The sequence below is a fragment of the Nerophis lumbriciformis genome, linkage group LG03 (assembly GCF_033978685.3).
Source record: "Nerophis lumbriciformis linkage group LG03, RoL_Nlum_v2.1, whole genome shotgun sequence".
In the NCBI taxonomy this organism is placed as follows: domain Eukaryota; kingdom Metazoa; phylum Chordata; class Actinopteri; order Syngnathiformes; family Syngnathidae; genus Nerophis; species Nerophis lumbriciformis.
The window spans coordinates 11,485,242-11,499,134 of record NC_084550.2 but is presented as its reverse complement, the minus strand read 5'-3'; the positions used below and the strand labels follow the sequence as shown (position 1 = coordinate 11,499,134).

General features: G+C 42.3%; 1 protein-coding gene across 2 annotated transcripts in view; it reads left to right on the top strand.

Moving 5' to 3' along the window:
- bmpr1ba (bone morphogenetic protein receptor, type IBa) overlaps positions 1 to 13,893 on the top strand; it is a 210,589-nt gene that overhangs the window by 25,885 nt on the left and 170,811 nt on the right. Inside the window, exon 1 of one of the 2 annotated variants that reach the window (XM_061933451.2) lies at positions 8,050 to 8,110. The exons of the other annotated variant lie outside the window; for it this stretch is intronic. The gene's annotated coding sequence lies outside the window, so the exon portion shown is untranslated. Of the gene's footprint in view, positions 1 to 8,049; positions 8,111 to 13,893 lie in introns of those variants that run through there. 2 annotated transcript variants of the gene reach the window in all.

The window sequence follows — 13,893 nt, the reverse complement described above, 5'->3', positions numbered from 1 at the left end:
CTGGAGACGTTTATGAGGCCGGTTGCCGCCTGGAGGGGTAGAGGAGGAAACGGGTTAAAAAAAAAAAATCCACCCAATGAGGCTCCTTTTGTCGTCTGAGAACACGGAAAGTCGAAAGTTTATGTCGAAGGTAATGTGTGTCATTTATCGTCAGTATCGTCAATGTACAAACCTCGTTTCCATATGATTTGGGAATTTGTGTTAGATTTAAATATAAACGGAATACAATGATTTGCAAATCCTTTTCAACCAATATTCAGTTGAATATGCTACAAAGACAAGATATTTGATGTTCAAACTCATAAACTTTATTTTTTTTTTGCAAATAATAATTAACTTAAAATTTCAAAGTAGTTGGGAAAGGGTATGTTCACCACTGTGTTACATCACCTTTCCTTTTAACAACACTCAGTAAACGTTTGGGAACTGAGGAGACACATTTTTGAAGCTTCTCAGGTGGAATTCTTTCCCATTCTTGCTTGATGTACAGCTTAAGTTGTTCAACAGTCCGGGGGTCTCCGTTGTGGTATTTTAGGCTTCATAATGCGCCACACATTTTCAATGGGAGACAGGTCTGGACTACAGGCAGGCCAGTCTAGTACCCGCACTCTTTTACTATGAAGCCACGTTGATGTAACACGTGGCTTGGCATTGTCTTGCTGAAATAAGCAGGGGCGTCCATGGTAACGTTGCTTGGATGGCGACATATGTTGCTCCAAAACCTGTATGTACCTTTCAGCATTAAAGGCGCCTTCACGGATGTGTAAGTTACCCATGTCTTGGGCACTACTAATACACCCCCATACCATCACAGATGCTGGCTTTTCAACTTTGCGCCTATAACAATCCGGATGGTTGTTTTCCTCATTGGTCCGGAGGACACGACGTCCACAGTTTCTAAAAACAATTTGAAATGTGGACTCGTCAGACCACAGAACACTTTTCCACTTTGTATCAGTCCATCTTAGATGAGCTCAGGCCCAGCGAAGCCGACGGCGTTTCTGGGTGTTGTTGATAAACGGTTTTCGCCTTGCATAGGAGAGTTTTAACTTGCACTTACAGATGTAGCGACCGACTGTAGTTACTGACAGTGGGTTTCTGAAGTGTTCCTGAGCCCATGTGGTGATTTCCTTTACACACTGATGTCGCTTGTTGATGCAGTACAGCCTGAGGGATCGAAGGTCACGGGCTTAGCTGCTTACGTGCAGTGATTTCTCCAGATTCTCTGAACCTTTTGATGATATTACGGACCGTAGATGGTGAAATCCCTAAATTCCTTGCAATAGCTGGTTGAGAAAGGTTTTTCTTAAACTGTTCAACAATTTGCTCACGCATCTGTTGACAAAGTGGTGACCCTCGCCCCATCCTTGTCTGTGAATGACTGAGCATTTCATGGAATCTACTTTTATACCCAATCATGGCACCCACCTGTTCCCAATTTGCCTGTTCACCTGTGGGATGTTCCAAATAAGTGTTTGATGAGCATTCCTCAACTTTATCAGTATTTATTTCTACCTTTCCCAACTTCTTTGTCACGTGTTGCTGGCATCAAATTCTAAAGTGAATGATTATTTGGAAAAAAAAAATGTTTATCAGTTTGAACATCAAATATGTTGTCTTTGTAGCATATTCAACTGAATATGGGTTGAAAATGATTTGCAAATCATTGTATTCCGTTTATATTTACATCTAACACAATTTCCCAACTCATATGGAAACGGGGTTTGTAGTAGTTGTAGAGGTATCACACCGTAGCATCTGTTTGTTGCCATGACAATCCCTAACCGCATGCATAAGTCGTCCATAAAATTAGCGCGGACCATGTTGGTTTAACACCAGCATCACCACTAACTCTACTGTCTAAATAATCAAGGTTTATTTCAAGGCATGATGTTATAACACAGGGGTCGGCAACCTTTACCAGTCAAAGAGCCATTTTGACCAGTTTCACAAATTATAGAAAACAATGGGAGCCGCAATTTTTTTTTTAAATTTTAAATGAAATAACACTGTATACAAAGTTTTTTATTTGCTTTGTATTTACCAGGGGGTCTCAGACACGCTGCCCACACCTTAATGTGGAATTTGAAAGCTGGTGCGGCACGCGGGTTTTAAATGAATGGCTCAGCGTCATGAGCGCCGTGATGGTACAGCATATGGCACCCACTACAGCCAGCGTGCCTGATCAACCACCCTTTATATGGAGCTTCCGCTTGCTCACGTATGTGACAGCAAGGCATACTTGGTCAACAACCACACAGGTCACACTGACGGTGGCGGTATAAAAAAAACAAACTTTAACACTCTTACTAGAGATGCGCGGTTTGCGGACACAACCGCGGAGTCCGCGGATTATCCGCGGGTCGGGCGGTTGTAATAAAAAAAAATTAGATTTTATACGAGGGTCGGGTCGGGCGGTTGAAATAAAAAAAAATTAGATTTTAAATAGATTCAGGCGGGTGGCAGTTAAACCAATTCGGAAATATATATACATAGTTAAATGTTGTTACCCACATACGAAAAACGAGCAGGCACCTGCAGCATATGCCACAACAGAAGAAAACAAAAAAAAGAGATGGACACTTTTACGGAGCGGAGAAGGGACGCCTCGCCGGGGTCCGGGACCGAGGCCCCTTCCCCCGAGAGGGCCCCACCGGGAGCCGTAGCTGAGGTGATCCGCGAGAAGGGCCCGACGCACGTCCAGGGTCACCACCGCGCCCACCGCACCGACACCCCGCCTCGTCCGCCTTCGCCGCGGCCGGCGTCACGCGCAGCAGGTAAGCAGCTTACCTGCCCGCCACCCCCGTGGCCGGGGGCTCGTAACAGGGGTCACTTCGCGCGCTCCGCCCGCGCAGCTTACCTGCCCGCCGCCCCCGGCAAACAGGGGTCACTCCGCGCGCAGTGCGCTCACGAAGGGGGTGGGGCTCATCCTGGTGAGCCGAGTGGGCCACTTTTGGTAAGCAGAACTGGCGCTGCGGGATGAACCGAACGCTGGGTTAAGGCGCCTGATGCCGACGCTCATCAGACCCCAGAAAAGGTGTTGGTTGATATAGACAGCAGGACGGTGGCCATGGAAGTCGGAACCCGCTAAGGAGTGTGTAACAACCCACCTGCCGAATCAACTAGCCCTGAAAATGGATGGCGCTGGAGCGTCGGGCCCATACCTGGCCGTCGCCGGCAGCGAGAGCCGCGAGGGTTAGGCCGCGACGAGTAGGATGGCCGCCGCGGTGCGTGCTGATGCCTCGGGCGCGAGCCCGGGTGGAGCCGCCGCGGGTGCATGGGACATCGCACCTCCACGCGCTTGGAGGTGCGCTCAGCGCGGCTCCCAGATGATTGCGCACTGGTGTGTGTCTGGGTCGTGACAGCGTGGCACGCATTGAATGTCTCTGCTGAATTGGATCAGTCTCCTTTCTTTAACAGGCAAAAGCTTTATAACCTCACTAATGCCTTTCATCGTCTATATTAGATATATAACAACGGGCGGGTGCGGGCGGGTGCGGTTTTGATTAAATGTTAGTTCGGGTGGATGCGGATGGTTGACGACTTTTGTGATGCGGTTGCGGATGAAATAATTGCCTATCCGCGCATCTCTAACTCTTACTAATAATACGCCACACTGTGAACCCACACCAAACAAGAATGACAAACAAATTTCGGGAGAACATCTGCACCGTAACACAACATAAACACAACAGGACAAATACCCAGAATCCCATGCAGCCTTAACTCTTCCTGGATACATTATACACCCCCACCCCCACCCCCCCCCACCCCCCACCTCGCCCATCTCAACTGACGCACAGAGAGGGGGGGGGGGGGGGGGGGGGGGTTTGGTGGTAGCAAGGGTGTATAATGTAGCCCAGAAGAGTCAGGGCTGCATGGGATTCTGGGTGTTTGTCCTGTTGTGTTTATGTTGTGTTAAGGTGCAGATGTTCTCCCAAAATGTGTTTGTCATTCTTGTTTGGTTTTGGTTCAAAGTGTGGCGCATTATTAGTAGGAGTGTTAAAGTTGTTTTATATGACCACCGTCAGTGTAACCTGTGTGGCTGTTGACCAAGTATGCCTTGCTGTCACGTACGTGTGCAAGCAGAAGATGTATATTGTATAACAAGTGTTGGACTGGCACGCTGTTAATACAGCTTGTAGAGGGCACCAAATGTTGTACCATCATGGCACGCCCTTATTATAGCCGTAAGGGTGAAAATCGGTGAATGTTAATCCCGGGAGTTTTCTGCGAGAGGCACTAAAATCCGGAAGTCTCACGGGAAAATTGGGGGATTCAGCAAGTAAGCTGCTGAGCCGCATCAGAGTGATCAAAGAGCCGCATGCGGCTCCGGAGCCGCGGGTTGCCGACCCCTGTTATAACAGATGCTTAGTTTTATGCAAAAAAAAGCTGTTTTTTTCAACCCCGACTTGAACATACCAATTGAATCTCTTGCTAATCTTTGCAATTCAATCACAGTGCATTTAATATAATGACTGTACTAGTAATTTAATTCCCTGACAGTGTAGCAATCCTAATTTAAAAAATTATATATTTATTAAGGGTGTAACGGTACACAAAGATTTCGGTTCAGTACGTACCTCGGTTTAGAGGTCACAGTTCGGTTCATTTTCGGTACAGTAAGAAAAAAACAAAATATACATTTTCTGGTTATTTATTTACCAAAATTTGTAAACAATGGCTTTACCCTTTTAACATAACAATAACATACATATGCACACAGGGTTGATTGCCAGGGTTAATGCAGTCAACATCATACTTGCCAACCGTGAGACCTCCGATTTCGGGAGGTGGGGGGTGGGGGGCGTGGTCGTGGGCGTGGTTAAGAGGGGAGGAGTATATTGACAACTAGAATTCACCAAGTCAAGTATTTCATATATATATATATATATATATATATATATATATATATATATATATATATATATATACATATATATATCCTGAAAATATGCAAACAAAACTGTGTTTAGATAATTGATACTTCAAACTTGCATAAATAAATATTAAGGAATATAACATAACTTGGCTTCTGAGAGCTTCAAAATGTAATGAATAGAATGCTAAAGTTGTTGATAAACAAGCAATTATTTTAATAATTAAATATGGTCATTTTAAATGAATTATTATGATCATTTAAAATTAATTATTTCAAATATGTTTATTTTAATGTATAATTCTATGGCTGGATGTAATAAGGAGTCAGAAAAAATACAAATAAAAATACAATTAATTTTTGATGTTTTTAGCAAAATATAGTAAAAATGTATTTAGTTTTTTGTTTTTTTTAATTATTAAATATATTTATTTTTAGGTAAGATAAACATAATAATACAATTTATCTCTAGTCTGGATGATTTATTTCTTGTCACCCTGTTGTCCTCCCGTCGTGAAAAAAGGCTGTCCTCACTCAGGTCTGCATGGAGCTGGAGGGGGTGTGGCCTCCAGCTCCGGCTGAAAATCGGGAGATTTTCGGGAGAATATTTGTCCCGGGAGGTTTTCGGGAGAGGCAATGAATTTCGGGAGTCTCCCGGAAAATTCGGGAGGGTTGGCAAGTATGGTCAACATATATAAAATAAAAACTAAATAAGATAAGGCTCAGAATTGGTTTCTTAACAAAACCTTTCTGCATATAAAGTGCAACATTTCCGCATATAAAGTGCAACATTAAACTGCTTCAAGTTGTTGCTCAGATTAAATAAAATGACAAAACTTTTCTTCTACATGCATTACACAGCTTCAAGTCAACTCAGCCTCAGATTAACTTTTCTTTTACCCCCCAAGACTTTAACCCTGGTGACTTTCACTCAATTTTCATGTTTTTTGCCAGAAAAATCAGTTTATCCACATTGTTTGCAGAAAGAGCAGACCTGCTTGCAGTTAAAATGTCTCCAGCTGTGAAAAATACCCTTTGGCTGGGCACGGAAGTGGCAGGTATGGCGAGGTAGTGCCTGGCTAACTTAGCATATAAGAGGATATATGGGCTCATTGTTCTTCCACCATAGAAGTGGGTCAAAATCTAGTTTTTAATGCAATATGGTCTTAAATCTGCTGCTATAAAAACATTTGTTATTGCTTTAGCCCTGCCTGACTCGCCGAGGAGAGGCTGCTTGAATGCGGTTGGAGCTGTGTTTGTTCGTCTTTATCTTCGTTGAAGCGATGTTATCCATTACTGTATCGCACCGCGAAACCGAAATGTTCCCAAACGGGAGATCTTAACGAGGCAGGAGGGTCTTCCAGCTCTGGCTTTTGCATGTTTTAGTGTGTTGTGCTTCGGTGTGCATTGTTTACACAACGTGCGGTACGCTACTTAATATGTCCGTGTGGAAACTCGTTCGGTACACCTCCGAACCGAACCGAATCCCCCGTACCAAAACGGTTCAATACAAATACACGTACTGTTACACCCTTAATATTTATGTCCGATAATATCAGCAGGCCGATATTATCGGTCGATAAATGCGTTAAAATGTAACATCGGAAATTATCGGTATCGGTTATTTTATTATCGGTATCGGTTTTCTTTTGGTTTTTTTTAAAATTTTTTATTAAATCAACATAAAAAACACAAGATACACTTACAATTAGTGCACCAACCCAAAAAACCTCATTCACACAAAAGGGTTGTTTCTTTCTGTTATTAATATTGTGGTTCCTACATTATATATCAATATATATCAATACAGTCTGCAAGGGATACAGTCCGTAAGCACACATGATTGTGCGTGCTGCTGGTCCACTAATAGTACTAACCTTTAACAGTTAATTTTACTCATTTTCATTAATTACTAGTTTTTATGTAACTGTTTTTATATTGTTTTACTTTCTTTTTTATTCAAGAAAATGTTTTTAATTTATTTATCTTATTTTATTTTTTTATTATTTTTAAGTACCTTATCTTCACCATACCTGGTTGTCCAAATTAGGCATAATAATGTGTTAATTCCACGACTGTATATATCGGTTGATATCAGTATCGGTAATTAAGGAGTTGGACAATATCGGAATATCGGATATCGGCAAAAAGCCCTTATCGGACATCCCTATCTATTGTTTTGTTTAATATAACAAGCAACACTGGGGATTAAAAAAATTGCCAAACAATAATTGTATTTAAAACAAAACAGCAATATTAAAGTTAACCTTTTTCCTGCTAGAACGGGGGTCGGCAACCTGCGGCTTTAGCGCCGCCCTAGTGGCTCTCTGGAGTTCATAAAAAATTTATGAAAAATGGAAAAAGATGAGGGGGAAAAAAATATTTTTTGTTTTAGTATGTTTTCTGTAGAAGGACAAACATGACACAAACCTCCCTAATTGTTATAAATCACACTGTTTATATTAAACATGCTTCACTGATTCCAGTATTTGGCGAGCGCCGTTTTGTCCTACTAATTTTGGCGGTCCTTGAACTCATCTTAGTTTGTTTACATATATAACTTTCTCCGACTTCCTAGGACGTGTTTTATCCTTTTTCTGTCTCATTTTGTCCACCAAACTTTTAACTTTGTGCATGAATGCACAAAGGTGAGTTTTGTTGATGTTATTGACATGAGTGCTAATCAGACATATTTGGTCACTGCATGACTGCAAGCTAATCGATGCTAACATGCTATTTAGGCTAGCGATATGTACATATTGCATCATTATGCCTCATTTGTAGCTACATTTGAGGTCATTTAGTTTCCTTTAAGTCCTCTTAATTCAATGTATATCTCATGACACACTATCTGTATGCAATATGGCTTTTAATTTTTTGCGGCTCCAGACAAATGTGTTTTTGTATTTTTGGTCCAATATGGCTCTTTCAACATTTTGGGTTGCCGACCCCTGTGCTAGAAGATTGGACTTGCCTTTCATCCACGGGGCGTCAAGTGTAATCTCAAGTATTTGACCTCTTTAAGATCTGTGTGACCCCATTCTTTTGAGTCCCCAGTCCTGAGTCGCCTGAAGGCTGCTTGTGAACAACAGCAGTCCACAGGAAGGTGTACTATTAAAAGGAATGTGTTGTTGTCGTCAGGTATTGGCTGTGGTCAACCTGGACTCACCGTGGATTTGACAAGCATGGGCAGGAAGTCCGAGCATGTGCAGACTGTGACCTCGTCCCTGGGTACGCCGTTATGTTGCCAAACACGTCTCTGAACTTTTGCAGAAGTTTGTTTTTATGCGTGTTGTCTTCCAGGTTTTTATTGAGGTCATGCTACGTGTGTATTGGTGAGTAATTATCACGGCGTCCTCGTCGGCACCTTTGCTACTCTAAATGAGGGTAAGCCCAGCAATGTCAGCCACACACGTAAACAACAGATGGTGCTGTAACTCATAAAGGCAAGTTCCATTTCCACCACGGTCATCGTTTCAAATTATAACTAATCTCACAATCTCCTGTCGTGTCCTCGTGTGTAGTCTACAAAAGCATATAACCACCGGAGTCTGTAATTACAAACCCCGTTTCCATATGAGTTGGGAAATTGTGTTAGATGTAAATATAAACGGAATACAATGATTTGCAAATCATTTTCAACCCATATTCAATTGAATGCACTACAAAGACAAGATATTTGATGTTCAAACTCATAAACTTAACTTAAATTAACTTAGAATTTCATGGCTGCAACACGTGCCAAAGTAGTTGGGAAAGGGCATGTTCACCACTGTGTTACATGGCCTTTCCTTTTAACAACACTCAGTAAACGTTTGGGAACTGAGGAGACACATTTTTTAAGCTTCTCAGGTGGAATTATTTCCCATTCTTGCTTGATGTACAGCTTAAGTTGTTCAACAGTCCGGGGGTCTCCGTTGTGGTATTTTAGGCTTCATAATGCGCCACACATTTTCAACGGGAGACAGGTCTGGACTACATGCAGGCCAGTCGAGTACCCACACTCTTTTACTATGAAGCCACGTTGATGTAACACGTGGCTTGGCATTGTCTTGCTGAAAAAAGCAGGGGCGTCCATGGTAACGTTGCTTGGATGGCAACATATGTTGCTCCAAAACCTGTATGTACCTTTCAGCATTAATGGAGCCTTCACAGATGTGTAAGTTACCCATGTCTTGGGCACTAATACACCCCCATACCATCACAGATGCTGGCTTTTCAACTTTGCGCCTATGGTTCTTTTCCTCTTTGGTCCGGAGGACACGACGTCCACAGTTTCCAAAAAACAATTTGAAATGTGGACTCGTCAGACCACAGAACACTTTTCCACTTTGTATCAGTCCATCTTAGATGAGCTCAGGCCCAGCGAAGCCGACGGCGTTTCTGGGTGTTGTTGATAAACGGTTTTCGCCTTGCATAGGAGAGATTTGACTTGCACTTACAGATGTAGCGACCAACTGTAGTTACTGACAGTGGGTTTCTGAAGTGTTCCTGAGCCCATGTGGTGATATCCTTTACACAGTGATGTCGCTTCTTGATGCAGTACAGCCTGAGGGATCGAAGGTCACGGGCTTAGCTGCTTACGTGCAGTGATTTCTCCAGATTCTCTGAACCCTTTGATGATATTACGGACCGTAGATGGTGAAATCCCAAAATTCCTTGCAATAGCTGGTTGAGAAAGGTTTTTCTTAAACTGTTCAACAATTTGCTCACGCATTTGTTGACAAAGTGGCGACCCTCGCCCCATCCTTGTTTGTGAATGACTGAGCATTTCATGGAATCTACTTTTAAACCCAATCATGGCACCCACCTGTTCCCAATTAGCCTGTTCACCTGTGGGATGTTCCAAATAAGTGTTTGATGAGCATTCCTCAACTTTATCAGTATTTATTGCCACCTTTCCCAACTTCTTTGTCACGTGTTGCTGGCATCAAATTCTAAAGTTAATGATTATTTGCAAAAAAAAAAAAAATGTTTATCAGTTTGAACATCAAATATGTTGTCTTTGTAGCATATTCAATTGAATATGGGTTGAAAAGGATTTGCAAATCATTGTATTCCGTTTATATTTACATCTAACACAATTTCCCAACTCATGTGGAAACGGGGTTTGTACTAGTTCAAAACTAGAGCTGTAACGATACAAAAAACTAATTTCAGCTATCACGGTTCAGGGTTTTTACGAAATTGCCAAAATACCAGTGGTGATGAAGGTGTGGCTAGGAGGCGTGGTCACAATGACGTCATCATATAGTTTGCATACAGTCATTTGCTATGATGATAAGATTTTCTTTAAAAAGCCTTAAAAAATGTATACATACATTTCAAAACAAATCTGTGCCATTATTAATTAGTATTAACATATATTTAAGCTCAGTGGCCTTGTGGTTATAGAGTCCGCCCTGAGATCGGTAGGTCGTGAGTTCAAACCCCGGCCGAGTCATGCCAAAGACTATAAAAATGGGACCCATTACCTCCCTGCTTGGCACTCAGCATCAAGGGTTGTAATTGGGGGTTAAATCAGCAAAATGATTCCCGGGCGTGGCCACCACTGCTGCTCACTGCTCCCCTCACCTACCAGGGGGGTGATCAAGGGTGATGGGTCGAATGCAGAGGATAATTTCACGACACCTAGTGTGTGTGTGACTATCATTGGTACTTTAACTTTTTAACTTTATTTCTATTTTATATCATTTTGCTCTATTTTCAATTGTTGCTTCTTGTTGTACACTGTACTTTGTTGAGAATTTTTCAAGTGTCTAGAGACTTTTTCTGATTGCCGCTGTCCTCTTAGTATTTGCCTATTTTGTAATTCGCTGTTCGCGGGGATATTGTTATGTTTGACTAAGGGGAGATGACGACACGGACACCAGGGGGCAGTATAGCTCTAAGTATTTTATTATTTATATTATAATATATATATAATAATCAAACAATACTAAATATACTAACTAAGGAAATAGAGTGTGACAAAATCCAAGAGTGTGTATGGTGTAAGACTATGTGTGTAGATTAGCTGTTGAGTGTTACCGTAAATGTTGAACGAGAGACGAGGAAGTCTAGGGGAGAGAGAAGTCTACAGGTTCGAGTCCAAAGCGGGGGAAGTCAAGGATCGAGGAGGTAGTCAGAGAGGGAGATCGAGGGTACTGCGGAGACGACACAAGAAAACACACACTGAAAACACGAAGGGGCAAACACAGAGAGGGCAGGATTGCATCAAGCAGGACGTGAACAGAAGGTTATATTCTGGCCCGGGATGACAGGTTGTGCCGGCTTATGAAGGCAGCTCGCTCATCATGGGCAGGTGGGCGGATTGCAGATTGTCTGCAGGCGCGAGGAGACACGCCCGCAGCGGAGAGAGAGCGCCTGTGGGCGTGGCCCGCGGTGCGCTCGTCAGGACGCATTGGAATGTGCCCTGGCTGTGACAGATATCGCGGATATATTAAAGTTACGTTCACATCGCAGACACTCCAGACGATCGCGTGCGTCTTGTTTACATCATCACAACAGCGCTGTTTTCAGTGATTAAAGTCTTTTTTCGACGGACAAATTTTCAGTGCATCACTTTTCAATCGTGCGCAAATAATAGGCTATATATATCCATGCCTACTGTAACGACCTTCTGGTGGTAATGTTTTATGTTCGTATGGTTTTGATTTGATGTTCATTGTTCCCATGAGGGAGAGAATGAGATAGTGTTGTTGTATGTCTGAGGAAGCACGGAGACCAAAGTGATAGTGATCAACATTAAAAGGCATTACAGTAATTAGCAATGGCAATCACATACTGTTTCATGGCCGATTGATCGGCACATCCCTAGTTTTGATCTTTCATGTACAAACCCCGTTTCCATATGAGTTGGGAAATTGTGTTAGATGTAAATATAAACGGAATACAAGGATTTGCAAATCATTTTCAACCCATATTCAGTTGAATATGCTACAAAGACAACCTATTTGATGTTCAAACTGACAAACATTTTTTTTTTTGCAAATAATCATTAACTTTAGAATTTGATGCCAGCAACACGTGACAAAGAAGTTGGGAAAGGTGGCAATAAATACTGATAAAGTTGAGGAATGCTCATCAAACACTTATTTGGAACATCCCACAGGTGTGCAGGCTAATTGGGAACAGGTGGGTGCCATAAAAACAGCTTCCCAAAAAATGCTCAGTCTTTCACAAGAAAGGATGGGGCGAGGTACACCCCTTTGTCCACAACTGCGTGAGCAAATAGTCAAACAGTTTAAGAACAACGTTTCTCAAAGTGCAATTGCAAGAAATTTAGGGATTTCAACATCTACGGTCCGTAATATCATCAAAAGGTTCAGAGAATGTGGATAAATCACTCCACGTAAGCGGCATGGCCGGAAACCAACATTGAATGACCGTGACCTTCGATCCCTCAGACGGCACTGTATCAAAAACCGACATCAATCTCTAAAGGATATCACCACATGGGCTCAGGAACACTTCAGAAAACCACTGTCACTAAATGCAGTTCGTCGCTACATCTGTAAGTGCAAGTTAAAGCTCTACTATGCAAAGCGAAAGCCATTTACTTTCTTGGACCGCCTGCAGTCCAGACCTGTCTCCCATCGAAAATGTGTGGCACATTATGAAGCGTAAAATACGACAGCGGAGACCTCGGACTGTTGAACGACTGAAGCTCTACATAAAACAAGAATGGGAAAGAATTCCACTTTCAAAGCTTCAACAATTAGTTTCCTCAGTTCCCAATCGTTTATTGAGTGTTGTTAAAAGAAAAGGTGGTGAACATGCCCTTTCCCAACTACTTTGTCACGTGTTGCAGCCATGAAATTCTAAGTTTATTATTATTTGCAAAAAAAAAATAAAGTTTATGAGTTTGAACATCAAATATCTTGTCTTTGTAGTGCATTCAATTGAATATGGGTTGAAAAGGATTTGCAAATCATTGTATTCCGTTTATATTTACATCTAACACAATTTCCCAACTCATATGGAAACGGGGTTTGTACACAATGTATCAACGTCATCCTTCAATGTGTATTACTTGCTAATTTTGCAATTTCACAACGCAAACAAAACATGACAACCTTGCCGCGTCAAGGTGGATAAACATTCCTGTGCAAACAAGCAGGAGGGGAAAACACAGTAGTTGGTAAGTCTTGAATAGATTTGCTCCTTGTTTCACGTCCGCTGTTGGAAAACTGTGTCCATCGAGTGTGTAATGCGTCATATCCTTCGGACCGCTGCTTTCGATCACAGACACCTCCTGAAACACACACACACACACACATACGCAACCTGTTCATGACTGCGTGCTGCACTTTACACCTTCAGAGCAGAAAGTTTCATGGCAGCGTGTCAATCAAAGTTCATCGATGACCTATGGCGGTGTCGCTGTTAGGGACGGGGATGGTCCTTGACAGAGAAGGATGCTTTTCGATACAATCTCTAGGGCAGACCACCATCTGAGAGTAGGGATGTCCGATAATGGCTTTTTTGCCGATATTCCGATATTGTCCAACTCTTAATTACCGATTCCGATATCAACCGATACCGATATATACAGTCGTGGAATGAACACATTATTATGCCTAATTTTGTTGTGATGCCCCGCTGGATGCATTAAACAATGTAACAAGGTTTTCCAAAATAAATTAACTCAAGTTATGGAAAAAAAATGTCATATTTATTATTGAAGTCACAAAGTGCATTATTTTTTTTAACATGCCTCAAAACAGCAGCTTGGAATTTGGGACATGCTCTCCCTGAGAGAGCATGAGGAGGTTGAGGTGGGGGGGCTAGGGGGTAGCGGGGGGTGTATATTGTAGCGTCCCGGAAGAGTTAGAGCTGCAAGAGATTCTGGGTATTTGTTCTGTTGTGTTTATGTTGTGTTACGGTGCGGATGTTCTCCCGAAATGTGTTTGTCATTCTTGTTTGATGTGGGTTCACAGTGTGGCGCATATCTGTAACAGTGTTAAAGTTGTTTATACGGCCACCCTCAGTGTGACCTGTATGGCTGTAAT